At 36.7% G+C, this 16,680-nt stretch overlaps 1 long non-coding RNA gene across 2 annotated transcripts in view; it reads left to right on the plus strand.

The window, feature by feature from the left end:
- Positions 1-14,320, plus strand: part of LOC116864579 — a 310,765-nt gene extending 296,445 nt beyond the window's left edge. For both annotated transcript variants that reach the window (XR_004382045.1, XR_004382046.1), the window contains exon 3: positions 14,239-14,320. This is a non-coding gene — a long non-coding RNA (uncharacterized LOC116864579). The remainder of the gene's footprint in view (positions 1-14,238) is intronic.
- Positions 14,321-16,680: the final 2,360 nt, after the last annotated feature.

The following is a 16,680-nucleotide window of genomic DNA, read 5'->3' on the forward strand; positions in this document are numbered from 1 at the left end:
CCTCTGCAAGGCAGCACTTGAGGTGTGAGCTGGGCTGTGATTTCATCTGGGGAAGGATCTGCTCCCTTGCTCATGTATCTGCAGGCAGAGTTCAGTTGCTTGTGGGCTTCTGCACTCTGAGCATCAAGTCTGTTCCTGGTTGTCAGCTGAAGGCCATCCTCACATTTCAGCTCTGCAGACCTCTAACAACACAGTTCACCAAATGGCAGCCTGTTTCTTCAAAGCTAGAAAGGAGAAGGGAGTCTTTTTGCAAGGCAGATAAAGCAATCTCATGTAATGTAACTGTGTACACCCTATTACCTTTGCTGTGGAAGCAAGTCTACCTATGCTCAAGGACAGAGGATAAGAAAAGGCATGAATACCGTGAGGCAGAGACTGTGGGGGCCAGTCTGTCTACCACATTGGTTTATCCTTCTCCTGGAGCTGCTCATAATGCTGCTTAATTTCTCCTCCTATGTTTTCTCCTACAGAATGAACATGAATTCAGTTCATGATATCATCTAATACTCCAAAACTTAAAATTAGAATACTTACCATAAAAATCATGATTTAATGGCAGGGATATATCATAGCTTGATTTTAGCTTCAATGTAATATATTCATTATGCTTATTACATATTTCCTGTCTCTCCAATTGGATTATAAGTATATTTTTCTTTCTTCTAAATCCTTCATGCTATCAGTAGATCCCCTTCTTCCAAGTTCTATTTATAAGTGTACCACTTTGTTTTTGTGTTTTATTGTAATTTCCCTTCATTTGGAAAACGAGCTTTCAGCTTCCTCTCTCCATTCCAGCATCTTTCTCAGTTCTCCCTTTCAAAGTTAGATCTACCTGAGAAATTACTTTCTCATCACGAATGGTCCCATCACTTGGCTATTTTGCCCTGACTTCTCTCTCCAAGTTTGTTTGGGTTGTTCTCCTGAAAAAAAAAAAAAAAAGGATTGTGATTATTCTGTATAGGTCCAGAAGACAGAATGAAGATTAATAGTGGGAAGTAAGAAGAAGAAAAATTGTAACTCAGTTTGCGGAGGATTTTTCTAATAACTATAACCATGTGACAGTCTCTGGAAGTGCCCGGGTAAGAGCTGGCCATTTATCAGCTCCTGGAGAAGGAATGCCAGGGTTTCAGGGTCATGCTTTCAATGACTGATTCCTCCCGGATCCCTCTTTACTCCTTTGGATCATTCCATCATTCCAAGAGGATGTTTTTTGAGTTCTCCGACCACTATGACCATCTTCTCAAAACTCTAAGCAAAAATTAAAATAAAAGGCAAAATAATACCAAACAAAAAAACTCCTGATGTAGGCACCAAATTAATACCTTCAGGATTATTGCATTTCTCCTCTGCAATCCCCACTTTGACTTTGGACTTTGCAATGTTGGACTTTATTCCCCCTTTTCAATGTATAAATCTTTTTCTCTGATTACTAGTGCTTTTAGCACCTGGTGCTATGATTAGTCTTAGCTGCATCTCCAAATCTCATTTTCATTTCCACTTTAAAAAGAATTTTTTTTAAAGATTTATTTATCTGATATAGAGAGAGGGAACATGGGGGAATGGCAGAGGGTGAGAGAATCCTCAAGCAGACTCCCCACTGAGGGTAGGGCCTGATCCCAGGAAACTGAGATCACCTGAGCTGACATCAAGAGCCGGCTACTTAACCAACTGTGCCACAAAGTGTCCCTTCATTTTTCACTCTTCAAAAATTTTTAGCATGAACTGACAAGAAAAAATAAAGGGCCACATTGGCAGTAAGAAACGAAAGAGAAGTCTTGCCTCTCTTTAATTCTTCAAATTTTTTTTCCATCTATCTCATCAAGTTTAACTTCTCACATAGCTCTACAACTCAACTGAAATGCCGCATTGTGTCATGCTTTTGTACTGTCTAAAGAACCCTAATTTTTCAGGCTAAAGTCTTTTCTTTCTTTTAATCCATCTGCATGTATGTGTACACTTTTTTGCTATATTCAGCTTCCATAGGAGTCAGCAGCCATTTTTTTCATCCCTCCAAGAATGCTCCACTATGTTCAGTGTCTTAAGACAAATTCTGCCATTCCAGCCAACTTTAATCTCAATGTTATTAAATTCCTAATCTGTTATCTAATATCACATAACAAGAAGATGGTAGAAATTCCATCCAAATAGTAGAAAGTGTAAGAGTGAAATTGAAGTAGGCTTAAGACTGGTTACATTGGAGAGAAGCATTATTACTATGTCGAACTAAAATAAATGTAGAAGTTCCAAAAGTGGAAATTATGTGTTCTTGCAAAGATTTAATGCATGGTGTAAGAGAGCATATATGATCTAGGATAATCCCAGTGAGCTAGGAGAAGGTAGTAGCCCACTCAATGTCAGAATGACCTTGGTTGTTAATTAGCCACATAGTATCTGCCCTGGATGTTAAATGTTAGAATCATAAAGGCTTTCATGGCTAATGTTGCACCTAGATTGTTATTGTTAATACACAGCTTGTGGAATCATTCACACTGTCTATCAGCCTAGTATTTCTAGGATTGAAGATACCATGCAGGCAAAATACCAGTGCAGTAATGATATACCATAGGTGATCAAAACAAGTCAGGCCCTTCCTTCTCACCTCACAACCCTCTCACTAGCTTCCTATTTTTGCCTAAGCTCTTCAGCAATGTATAATATACTTGGGCGACAAATAATACACCTCCTGACATTTCCAATTTTTTAAGGTGGAAAATCTGAAATTGAGCCTCTTTCTTTCAGTGAGCTTATCCTGCATTATCTGTTTGAATTCTGGAGGAAGGGTTCTCAAGGGGTTTGCAAGACAAAAATGCCAGATCAGCCTTTTATATGGCCTTTGAAAATCATTAAACCTGGAAAAATCTGTTCGGCCTATCAAATTTGCATTTGCTTCAATTGTATTTTGGGGTTACTTTTTTTCCTGGGAGTCGAATTTACTTTCTTCTATTCCCTTAGTGTTTCTAAGGTAAATGGAAAAGAAAAAAAGAAAAAAAAAGAAAAGAAAGTAAGTTAGAAAAGCAACCAACATATATAACACTACCCCCATCACTACCACCACACACATACCCAGACACACATTTGCACATCTATCTGTAGACTTACCAAGATGACTTCATACTTGATTTCTTTTATACTCCTGCAAAATCACCATGTTAATTTACTATCAAGGCTACTTGTATGACTGAATAGATAAAAGCTTGAAAAAAAGTTGTGATTTATATGTATGTGTTAGCAGGGGCAGGGAAGCTATAATCAGCCTTCAAGGAAGCTAATGTCACAATAGGTATACTAGCCCTCCACAATCTCCAAGAATCCATCACATTTTTAGTCTCATCATAACTGCAAATCTTGGTAAAGCTTGGTCTTTACCCCCCAGCAGAGTAAAGTCTTGAAAGTGAACTCCTGAGTGGAGCTGATAGATAGCTGTTAAGTTTTCTGAAGGATTATAACAACATGTGTCCATTGGTTAGTCATTTAGAATAAATTGTTTAGTGATCTCACTCTGATCCAGTGGGTAGAGGTATAACATCTTGGAAAGGAAAAGATATAGGAGTAGTCCTTTGGTGGAATTCTTTCAACAAATAGTGAATAGTGAAGGCTGGGAATATAATAATATGCCAAAGTAACAAGTGAGAGCAGTTGCTGAGGAGAGAGAGAGATAAAGAGGAGGAGGTTGTCTAACCACTGGCAGATGCCCATGAATATCAGCACTTCCCCTTCCCTCTCCCTGAGTGGAGGAAGACTGAGCTTTGGAAGGACAGACAGTAGGCACTTGAAGAGATGGGAAAAGGAGAGACTGAAGCCTCCATCTTCTTCTCTAGTCCTGGTATCTGGGGGTCATCGGGAACCTCGAATCTGTAAGTCAAGTCTTACATTTTTTTCAAAAGAGAAATTTTTGTGCATCTCTTTGCTTGTTTTTGTGGATTCTTCTCCATTTTCCCCAAACCCTTGTATAACTTTCAGCTTTTACTGGGTCCCCACTGGGATCCCCCACCCAGGTCCCCTTCCATCCTCTGTGAATGCCCAAAGCTCCACATGACCCCTCCCTCTCAGAGTTCATTACAACTAATACCCAGATTCAGAATGCATTTTTTTTTCACTTATGTAGATACTCAAAAGCATTCACATAAAATTATTTTTAATGGAATTTAATAATTCCTGGATTTCTTTCTAAATCTGAAATACTAATTGATGGTCTAGGTTGAGGAGGGATGTTTGGAAGGAAGGCTTTTCCTGAGGTTCTGTCTTATCCCCACTCCTACTCTTCTCCCTTTAATGAAACTCTTTAGATTGGCTCAGTTTTATTCATCTGGCTACCATTTTGAGTACTTGTAAATATTTCTGCATTTCATGGGACTTAGAGACAATTGTGAATACAAGGACATTTTCAAATAAGCAAATCACAAATCCAAAAATGGAATTTCCACTCTGTATTTATTTACTGGTTATCGATTTACTCACACATTACAGACCTCAACTTCTAAAGATTGTAAGGACTTTATCATACCTATATTAGTAAATTATGCTGATAATAAAAATGTGCCAAAGAGCTTAGCAGATTTTTAAATAATGTTTAAAGTAATTGAAAGCCACTATCTTCTCTCCTCTGTACCTTGTTATACAACTGTTTGATTTAAAATTTTGTTCTTTAAATGCATTTTAGTTCTCAGAGCAGCAATCTTACAGTAAATGATACTCTACACACTCAAACATGCTATATATGTTAATACAATAGAGACCATGCCTATAACTTATATTGTCAGAGGAGCTGGGTTTTGTTCAATGACATGAATAATGCTTTTGCTATCATTACCATGCATAAATTTGAGCTTTGTGTGACATGTCGTAGATTTGGAAAAGTCTAGTTTCATGCTAGTGTTTTGCAGAAAAATGCACAGCCGCACATCTCTGCAGCACTTGTCTACAGAGACAATTGAAAGCCCAAGCAAGGCTCAGGTACATCTGGTGCTTGCTCCACTCTAGTTTAGGAGGCACTCATGTGGCTGATGACTACACACACATGAGTATGGGAACTTTATATATTACTTGTAAATTTGGGACTTATTATAGAAAAGACCTTTATAGATAGCAAGATGTTAAAAGGAATCTCTTTCAAACTCACGGTTAATACTGAGTGCCTAGAAAGTTCAGAGCTGAAAGAAAGGTGGCAAATTCTGAATTCATAGTCCAAAGTGAAATGATGCACCCTCTCCCCAAAATTTGCAAAGGAGGCTTGAAAATACTGGTTTTATGACCCTTACCTGACCACATACTTTCAGCTTTAAAGGAGACCTAGTGGCCTAGAGAAAGGAAGTTGAGAATTTGAGAAAAGTTTTCCCTAGAGAGACATTCAAATCATATGAATTCACTGTGTTCACCTTGCCCAAGGTGAATGCCTGCCTTGGGAGGGTGGGGCAGGTTCCTCCTACTTTGCAGGTGTGAGGGACTTCAATGGGATCAAAGAGCTTAAAAGTAACTTTCCTTCAGTTTAAGGAACTGGAAGCTTGTGTCTGACTCATGCTTGAGCCCATGTCTAGATCTGCTTACTCTCATAGAAAGCAAAGAGTGGTAGTGATCTCTGGGACAGTCTTCATGCCCAGAGTGTGTGGGCTAAAGATGTGGGAATATTTCAGTAGGCTTGGTGTGAACTCTTCAGAGGAACTTCCTTGGGGTTGTCTTAGATGCTGCTTATGGGCATTGCCGGGCAGAGTTAGGAGACACCAGCCAACCAACCTAGGGCTAATGGAGGGATAAAGTAATCAGCTCAGAAAGATGCATTTATACTGTAAAGAGAGCTTCAGGTGGGAGACCCCAGCATGTAGAAGGGGATGTGTGAGAAATCCACAAAACATCTGATGAGTGGAGTCAGCCCTGAACTAACACAGCCAGATAATACCAAGGGCTATTACAAGGGTGCCAATGAAGTGACACTTTTCTATAAAACAAATCACACACACACACACACACACACACACACACACACACACACACTTCTACCACAGAAGAGCCAGGAGCCACAGCTAATGACCTCTTTTTTTAAGGAGATAAGAATTTTTTAAAAATCTATTTTTAGAGAAGTTTTAGGTTCACAGAAGTATTGAACAAGTATGCAAAAATTTCCCAGTTACTCCCTGACACTCCACATGCAATGCAAAACCTTCCCCATTATCAACATTCTTGACCAGAGTGGTACATTTGTTACAATTGATGAACCTGAATTCATATATCATTATCACTTAAGTCCATAGTTTACATTGTTTCACTCTTGGTGTTGTTCATTCTGTGGGTTTGGACAATTTTATAATGATATATATCCACCATTATAGTATCATACAGAGTAAATTCACTGCAGTAAAAGTCCTCTCTACTCTGCCCATTCCTCTTCCCTTCCTCCTGGCAAACACCACTCTTTTTACTCTCTCTGTAGTGTTGATTTTTACAGAATGTCATATAGTCGAACTCATACACTATGTAACTTTTTAGGATCAGCTTCTTTCACTTATTAATATACATTTAAGTCTCCCTCATGTCTTTTCATGGCTTGAGAGCTCATTTATTCTACTGTCTAGATGCTCCACAGTTTATTAATGCATTCACCTATGGAAGGGACATGTCAGTTGCTTCCAAGTTTTGGCAATTGTGCATGGAACTCTCATGAACATCCATGTGTATGAGATTTGCATGGACAGAGTTCTCAACTACTTCAGGTACATATCAAAGAGCATGATTGCTGCATCATATGGAAAGAGTATATTTAGTTTTGTAAGTAACCACCAAACTGTCTTCTAAAGTGGCTATATCACTTGCATTTCTACCAGCAATGAATGAGGGTTTCTGTTACTCAACATCCTTGCCAACCTTTGGTGTTGTCAGTATTCCAGATTTTGGCCATTCTGATGGGCGTATAGTAGTATCTCATTGTTTTAATTCATTTTTCCCTGAGGTAAGGGAAATGATCATTATATGATCATTTCCATATGATGTGGGGCACGTTTTCATATGCTGTGTGCCATCTGTATATCCTCTTTGCTGAGGTGTCTGTTAAGGTCTTTGCCCATTTTTTAATCAAATTTTCTTATTGTTGAGTTTTAAGAATTCTTTGTATAAGAAATGGAAAAACGTTCCATGCTCATGTATTGGAAGAACAAATATTGTGAAAATGTCTATGCTACCTAAAACAATCTACATATTTAATGCAATCCCTATCAAAATACCATCAATTTTTTTTCAAATAAATGGAACAAATAATCCTAAAATTTATATGGAACCAGAAAAGATCCCAAATAGCCAGAGGAATGTTGAAAAAGAAAGCCAAAGTTGGTGGAATCACAATTTCAGAATTCAAGCTCTATTACAAAGCTGTAACCATCAAGACTTTATGGTACTGGCACAAAAACAGATGCATAGATCAAAGGAACAGAATAGAGAACCCAGAAATAGACCTTCAACTCTATGGTCAACTAATCTTCGACAAAGCAAGGAAGAATGTCCAATGGAAAAAAGACTGTCTCTTCAACAAGTGGTGTTGGAAAAATTGGACAGTCACATGCAGAAAAATGAAACTGGACCATTTCCTTATACCACACACAAAAATAGACTCAAAATGGATGAAAGACCTCAATGTGAGACAGGACTCTATCAAAATTCTTGAGGAGAACACAGGTAGCAACCTCTTCCACCTCAGCCACAGCAACTTCTTCCTAGAAACATTGCCAAAGGCAAGGGAAGCAAGGGTGAAAATGAACTATTGGGAATTCAAGATAAAAAGCTTTTGCACAGCAAAGGAAAGTCAACAAAACCAAAAGACAACTGGCAGAATGGGAGAAGATATTTGCAAATGACATATCAGATAAAGGGCTAGTATCCAAAAGAACTTATCAAACTCAACACCCAAAGAACAAATAATCCAATCAAGAAATGGGCCGAGGACATGAACAGACATTTCAGCAAAGAAGACATCGAAAAGGCCAACAGACACGTGAAAAAGTGCTCCACATCACTCGGCATCAGAGAAATACAAATCAAAACCACCTCACACCAGTCAGAATGGCTAAAATTAACAAGTTGGGAAACAACAGAGGTTGGAGAGTATGCAGAGGAAGGGGAAACCTCCTATACTGTTGGTGGGTATGCAAGCTGGTGCAGCCAGTCTGGAAGACAGCATGGAGGTTCCTAAAAAAGTTGAAAATAGAGCTACCCTACAACCCAGCAATTGCACTACTGGGTATTTACCTTAAAGATACAAATGTAGTAATCTGAAAGGGCACGTGCACCCAAGTGTTTATAGCAGCAATGTCCACAATAGCCAAACTATGGAAAGAACCTAGATGTCCATCAACAGATGAATGGATAAAAAAGAGGTGGTATATAAATACAAGGGGATACTATGCAGCCATCAAAAGAAATGAAATCTTGCCATTTGCAATGATGTGGATGGAACTAGAGGGTATTATGCTTAGCGAAATAAGTCAATCATAGACAATTATCATATGATCTCTCTGATATGAGGAATTTGAGAGGCAGAGTGGGGGGGTTGGGAGGTTAGGGAAGGAAAAAAGAAACAAGATGGGATCAGGAGAGAGACAAACCATAAGAGACTCTTAATCTCACAAAACAAACTGAGTGTTGCTGGGGGTAGTGGGGGTATGGAGAGGGTGGTTGGGTTATGGACATGGGGGAGGGTATGTGATATGGTGCGTGCTGTGAAGTATGTAAGCCTGGCGATTCACAGACCTGTAACCCTGGGGCAAATCATACATTATATGTTAATAAAAGTAATTAACAACAAAAAAAAAGATTTTTGTATATTTTAGATAACAGACCTGTATCAGGTCTTTTACAAATGTTTTCTCCCCATCTGTTGTTTGTCTTCTCATTCTCTTGACAGTGTACTTTGCAGAGCAGAAATTTTATTAAATTTTAATTTTAGTTTATCAAGTATTTCTTTCATGGACCATGCCTTTGATGTCATATCCAAAAAATTATCGCCAAATCTAAAGTTATTTAGATTTCCTCCTATGTTACCTTCTAGTAGCTTTATAGTATTATATTTTACATCTAGGTCTGTGATCCATTTTGAGTTAATTTTTATGAAGGATATAAGATTTGTGTTTGGTTTTTTTTGTTTTTATTTTTTGTTTGTTTTTTGTTTGTTTGTTTTTGCCTGGGATGTCCAGTTGTTGCAGCACCCTTTGTTGAACTGACTATCTTTCTTCGCTGTATTGCCTTTGCTCCTTTGTCAAACATCAGTTGACTCTATTTATGTGGGTCTGTTTCTGGGCTCTCTATTCTGTTTAATCATCTGTTTGTCTATTCTTCTACCAGTATCATGCTGTTTTGATTGCTATAGCCTTTTAGGAAGACTTAAAGTCAAATTGTGTCAGTCCTCTAACTTTGTTCTCCTTCCATATTATGTTGGCTCTTCTGGGTCATCTGCTTCATTTTGTTGATCTCTCCAAGATAATTTGTTGAGCTTTTTACTGGGATTGCATTAAATCTATAGCTCAAGTTGGAAAAACCTGACATGGTGAAAATATTGAGTGTTCCTATCCAAACATGAAATATCTCTCCATGTATTTATTTTTGTATTTTGCTCATTAGAGTTTTGTCATTTTCTTCATCTAGGCCTTAAACATGTTTTGTTAGATTTGTACCTAAGTATTGCATTTTTGGAGGACGCTAATGTGAGTGGTATTTGTTTTTTTTTTTTATTTAAAATTCCACTCATTCATTGCTGTATTAGGAAAGCAGTTGGCTTTTGTATATTAACCTTGTATCCTACAACCTTGCTAGAATTGCTTTTAGTTCCAGGAGTTTTTACTGATTCTTTCAGATTTTCCAAATGGACAGTCGTGTCATCTGTGAACAAAGATGGTTTTATTTCTTCCTTCCCAATCTGTATAACTTTTATTTCCTTTTATGTTCTTTTTGCATTATGTTCTTATTGCATTAGCTAGGATATCTACTACCAATGCTAAAAAGTAGTGTTGAGAAGATACATCCTTGCCTTGTTCCTGATCTTTGTGGAAGAGCTTCAAGTTTCTCACCATTAAGCTGTTGACTTTTTGTTGATATTCTTCATCAAGCCGAGGTTTCTCTCTATTCCTAGTTTACTGAGAATTTTTATCATGATGGGTGTTGGAACTAATGACTTTTTAGCTCATGAAGTGAGACGTAAGTTATGGTAAGAAATAAGTGAATTTTAAAAAGCATATGTGTCTTAGAAAACCTGTCATTTAGTAGCAGTAAATTATGTAAATTCGTTAGAAAACACAGAAAGCAACCATTGTAATTTCACATAGCACAACTATGTGGGATTTTTTTTAAAACTGAAAAATTTGTATAATGTCATAACCTTTAAATAGTTAATAATGGGAATATAATAAATTATTCTACTTATTAATTCTCCTGCCAAAACTTCAGAATTTGCATTGCATTACAAATTGTAAGTTCTATATATATTTATAATAATATTATATTTATATGTATAATCTATAAAGTATTATAAATTAATTATACATTTGTTTTATTATATTAATAATTATATTATAAATTATAATTTACAATAATTATAAGTAATGTTTATGGTATATAAATTATAACTTACAAGTTACAAACATAGTATAACTTTTAAGTTTTTAATAAAATTTCTACTTGTTGAGAAATCCTTGTCTGCATTTGGGAGGGCAGCGTAACCATTTACATCTGTTATATTCCTGGCAAAAGAAGAGAGGATGATGTAAAAATCCTTTGAAACGGGTGAGACAGACCATATCATGTGCCTGTTCTTGCTTCTGCTTCCTTATTATGCCTACCTTTCAGACGCAAAAGAGGACTGTCTTCTCCTTAGCAGTAAATGACTTTTGTTCAATGAAATTCAGGTGATTTCCACTGCCTCTGAGAGAGTAATTTTTGATTCAACCATTACCAATTTGGGCTATCCAATTCAATTATGTCTGATTGGGCCTGATTCACTGATGGGCTAATTGCAGAATTATATCATCAATATATGCCATACATTAGAGCAAATGGTTTTTAAAATTGTTACAATAGTATGATTCTTAAGAGTAGATGATCACTGAAATCATTTTAGGACAATCCTATTGTTTGGATAATTTTAGTGTTTATACTTTTGAATTAAAATGCTTTTATTCGTCTGTTTTTAGGTTTCTGGATGGATTTAATTGAGAAATATCATGATGAAGAAGCAATCTTAAAAAAAAAAAAAAACTATAGTTCTTTGTTATTTCTTAGCCTTGTGAGTCAGATTTCTTTCTACCATCAAGTATCAAAATAAAATATATTGTTGAGGTGAAGATTTTGTAGTTACCAACTTAATTTTTTGTGTTCATAGAAAGCCTTGTTCTCCTTAGTGGAATGTATAAGTTATTCTTGCAAATTTGATATCATGAGACAATTTCATGTCAAAAACAAATTTATCAACTTTATTTGAAGTTATTACTTTAAAGAATATTTATTGGAAAGAGAGTGAGCAGGGGGAGGGGCAGAGGGAATGAGGGAGAAAGAGAATCTCAAGCAGCCTCCTTGTGAACATGCCACCAGTTGCAGGACTCAATCCCATAACCCTGAGATCATGACCTGAGCTGAAACCAAGAGCTAGACTTTCAACCAACTGAGCCACCCAGGTGCCCCTTTTTTGAAGTTATCTTTATATATTTTATTTTCAAAAGGTCCCACTGCTCTGAAAAACTGCTGGAAAAGTATTGGTCTACCTCAAAAGTTCAGGAAATAACCTTGTTTGTCATTTGTGTTATGACACTCTGGGCATGGGATTAAATAAATTATCCGTATTTTAGGGGTGCCTGGGTGGCTCAGTGGGTTAAGCCTCTGCTTTTGGCTCAGGTCATGATCTCAGGGTCCGGGGATCGAGCCCCACATCGGGCTCTCTGCTCAGCAGGGAGCCTGCTTCCCTCTCTCTGCCTGCCTCTCTGCCTACTTGTGATCGCTCTCTCTGTCAAATAAATAAATGAAATCTTAAAAAATATTTTTTTAAATAAAAAAATAAATTATCCTTATTTTAGTCCAAATAGCTAATTCTGGTGTTACATTAATAACCTATTAATTTGAATACATGGATTTAGATTTATAATAACAATGTCTACAAAAATGTTTGCTAAACATTTTGGTAAACAATATCATAGAAAAAGTATTTTCAGTGCCTTTGCTATTGTCTGTGGACATGCAAAAAGAAAACATTTATTACAAATGATTCTCACCTGTTCATTGAAGCAGTTTTATGAGGTTGATATTTAGACATAATAGCAAATGAACAAATCAAATTAAAAAATAACCAGAGTAAAAAAATAAATAAATAACCAGAGTAATCAAATCAGAATTTCTGAGTTGTTAAATAATGAGTAGGTCAGCGAATCCAAGTACTTAGGCGGTGATTAAGCTATTACCCCTAGGTGCAGGGCTCTTTATGCAATACAAATAAACATAAGTGGTCTTTGCTTTTCCATGAGCCTTGATGTGGGAAGTGAAGTATAAACATGATGAGATTTAACTAAAAAGATTTAAATCAGTTGAAGAGATGGATGGCTGAAGACAGTTTATTACCAACTGCCAAAATAATTCATTAAGTAATCTATTCTTTTCAGAGGAGGCCACCTAATGTATCCTGTAGATAGTTATTATATGAAGGAGAGTTCCATATACATTCTTTGAAACTTGCAGAACATCCATTTTGATAATTCGGCTCAATTTTCTCTTGATTTGGATGTTTTAGGAACATCTCATATAGGGCATTCCTTGAGATAAAATACATATTATGTTAAATCAGCATCTAGGCATTATTAAGGGTGATGTTAGACTCTCCAATGCAGATCTTTTTTGGTTCATGTAACAAGAAGAGCTAGGAAAATGAGACTAATGTAGGACAAGAAGTGGGCAAAAGAGATTTCAGTTGAAATTTTTTACTTTGTGTAGATTATAGGTTGAATCTAAGCTTTCAGAGTGCCACATTGTAGCAAATAATTGCCAATGAGGCTATGAAATGATAATGGTGTTGGTTGGGGGTGGGGCATGGGAGGCCATGGAGATGCTGGTTCTTCCCTTGGTTAAGAATTTTGAGCTCAAAATCTTCCCATCTTTTTGCTTTCTTTTTATAATTAATTACAATAAAACAGCCCCTCTTCTCTCCTTTCCTTTTCCCATTCATCCCAACAAAAAGAAAGTTCTCTGATTCTTGGGGTAAGTTCCTGTCACCACTACTTTCTGCCCTGTGTTACTTTCTCCTTCAAAGATTTTGACACTGGGGCTCAAGGTCTTTCCCCCTTTTGTACCTCTTTGGATATCACTATCTTGTGTTGTCTCCAGCAGCGTGACATGTTCTATTGTAAAGGGCATGACATGATTATTTTACTTTAGTGCAAAGGAATCTGAGGGGTGAAACTATAATTGAATCAAATAAGTTACAGTTATGCATTATTCAGTTACTAAGTCTGTCTTCTGGGTTTTGCAAGTTAAGACTCTCATCACAACCATGTCCTCTCCAGTTCATTCAATAAATAACTCCATTGTGATTGCACTTTAACCTTACCCTTCCAACATTTCAGCTCTCTGTATTAAGAAATGTAAAAAGTTATCCTTCAAAATTTACATACTGTTATGTAATCTTAGATATGTAAAGAATGTTAAAAGTAGTCTAGTCTAGCCCTTTAAATATAAAATGGGACAAGAAAATTCAGACCTGAAGAGGTAGCCATCACAAAGCAAGTGGCATACTGAGATTCGGCAGAAGTCAAATGCAATGCTCTTACTCACTACTCCTCTATTAGAAGTACACTAGCATGTCCCTTTCCCTGTGGTCTTAAATTGTACAAACTCCAGTATTTCCTATAGGAAAACTTCGCTATTCTAGTGTGTAGTAAGATTTTTAGGCATCTGGTAATGATTCGGTGTGGTATATCCTTTTTTTTTTTTTTAAATCAGGTAATAGAAAATTAAGCCAGATGTGAATAACCATTCTATAATCATTAACAGGTGTTCTTGATCTCATGGTAGGTTATCCTGAGATTAGGCTTCAATTCCAAGTTATTAATGGCTAAGAGCAGGGATAAGACAGTTATTCTAAAATTTCCATACACTTGCCTCATCAGGTTCAGGGATGGAGTAGGTACTTAGGGAACACAAATATATGTTTGTTTGGTAGAGTAGTCATCAATAGCACATGTTAAAATTGTCTAAGAAAAATACCTTCCTTTTCTTTCTTTTCTGTAGCTTCCATCTCCAACCATTTCTCGCACCTGTCTGCCGTCTCCTGAATGCCAGTGTGACTAATGAGTGCCAGAGGCAGCAGATGGGAAGGTAAGCCTTCCCTGTCTGTACTCTCATATTAGCCAGTAGGGCTCCTTGTTCCTTCCCATAACATTCCACTCAGTTGATCACTAAACAGTCAGATACAATGTGAGAGGCATTTGGTACTTGTTCAATACAAGGTTCTGCATCAGAATTTACCCAAGACGCCACTGAAAGCATGGTATGACTTTATTTGCTAATCTCACTTAATCCTCAGTCATGAAAGTCCTTTTGAGCCCCACCTGTGATTTAGTGCATCCCGGAGCTCACTTTCCGTGCTTTGCTCCAGACTGGGCTATTAGGGTTTTATGGGAGTTAGTGGAGTTTTACAGTAGATCTACCCTAACTCTGACCTCCAAGTCAGCTTCATGATGCTATAGGCCGTATTAAATTGCTACCAGGTTCAAGAGGGATCCGTCCTTCCAGTTGGGTAAAGAGGCTCTGAATTGCGGTAGGCAGGCATGCCTGAAACAGCTCCCAAGTCAGGAACTTATTTTCAAGTCAGAGGATCAGTAAGATCTTTCAAAGGTTCTTCTTTATTTATTTTTTCTTTTTCAGTGTTCCAAAATTCATCGTTTGTGCACCACACCCTTCTTTTCCTTCCAATAGTAGATTTCCTTTTGGTCATTTTGCTGCTCATTAGCACCCCCACTAGCGGATCAGAGAATAAGGAAAAATCAATTTTGCCTGTTTGGGTGGTAGTGGGTAACAAAATAAGCCATTGTACAATACAGAAGATGTGGAACCTACTGGTTATATGACTACGGATTATCTGCACATCAGTTATCAGGATTCACCTTATAGCTATGGGAAACTGGGAAATGCCAGGTACAAATTTTCACTTCTGTAGCCATTTATGTTTACTATTATCTTGACTATTAATTTTTTTTTTATCATGAAAGCAATGGTAATAAAAACCTAAGCATCATCTATAGGTATGAAATAAAAATAAACTCTCTTTCCCCCTTCCACAGTCTTATTTCCAACAAGTAGTCTATTGGGGGCTTTTTTTTAATTTTTAGATCTCCTACTAGTGGGCTCCTTTAATCTAAATAATATACTGTCTCTACTGTTTTTTTTCTTAACAACTCTACACAGTTATCTCTTTGTAAAAGATATAAAAGATAAAGTTTAGCCCATTTATACTCTTCTCTTTTTATGCTCATTTTAATTTTTTTAACTCTTCTATCACTTACCTTTATAACTTCAAACATTAGATTTAAAAATTTATATACACACATACTATAGCTTTCTATCCATCTATCTCTACCTTTATATGTATATACTATTTCTTTTTTTTTTAAACAGATTTTTTTTTTTAAGATTTTATTTATTTGACAGAGAGAGAGATCACAAGTAGGTGAAGAGGCAGGCAGAGAGAGAGAGGGGGAAGCAGGCTCGAAGCTGAGCAGAGAGCCCAATTCGGGGCTCAATCCCAGAACCCTGGGATCATGACCTGAGCTGAAGGCAGAGGCTTAACCCACTGAGCCACCCAGGTGCCCCTGTAGATGTTATTTCTTGACTCTTCACCATGTAAAGTAAAAAAAATCAGTACCCATTGTATTTCTGTGTTTTGTTTCTGGAGTTGATTCTAAGAATTGAAATTCAATAAATTTTGTAAATATTATTCACTTAAGATGAAGTAAGTGTGAATATACCTGTGGAGAGGGTATTATTCTCTTTGAGTCAAAAACTAGAACCTCTTGTAGAAGAATATACCTCTAGCAAAAAACTCTTAGTATTCTCCAACAGTTACTCAAAATTATGACTCGTTTTGGTTTGCTTCAAGTATATACCATAATTTCATTTTTTTCCTCAAACTTCTAACTTTTTAAGTATTTCATTGTTGCTAAAAGAATCATAATCTTACTCTATCCCTAAATGTCCTAATTATACTATTTATTATAGAAAATTCATTTTCTTCCTGGAAACATATTTTTTTCAGGATTCTTTAATTATCTATTCTTATTTGGCTCAGTTACTTTCAGCCTTATTCTCAGTAGTCACGCTGGGATTTTTACCTCTCATACCTTTGGTTTAACACCTTGGTTCTAGAAACCTATGTATTGCTCTTTTTTGGATTCTCTTTCAGTTTGCTGTAGTACTTCCAAAAGAAATATCTTTCAGAAGTAGTGGATAAAAGATAAGGGGTAATTGTATGCCTAAAATATTGTGACTTTGCCCTCATGCTTTTCTGATACTCTGAGTATAATATTCTATGTTTATGTGATGTGTGTGTGTGTGTGTGTGTGCGCGCGCGCATGTGTGCGTGTGCCTGAGAAAGAGAGAGAGAGAGAGAGAGAGAGAGAGAGAGAAAAGAAAAGGCATTTATTGCATTGCCTTTGGTATCTAGTGATACTGATT

Source organism: Lontra canadensis, unplaced genomic scaffold (genome assembly GCF_010015895.1).
Source record: "Lontra canadensis isolate GAN:19392208 unplaced genomic scaffold, GSC_riverotter_1.0 scaffold6, whole genome shotgun sequence".
Lineage (NCBI taxonomy): Eukaryota > Metazoa > Chordata > Mammalia > Carnivora > Mustelidae > Lontra > Lontra canadensis.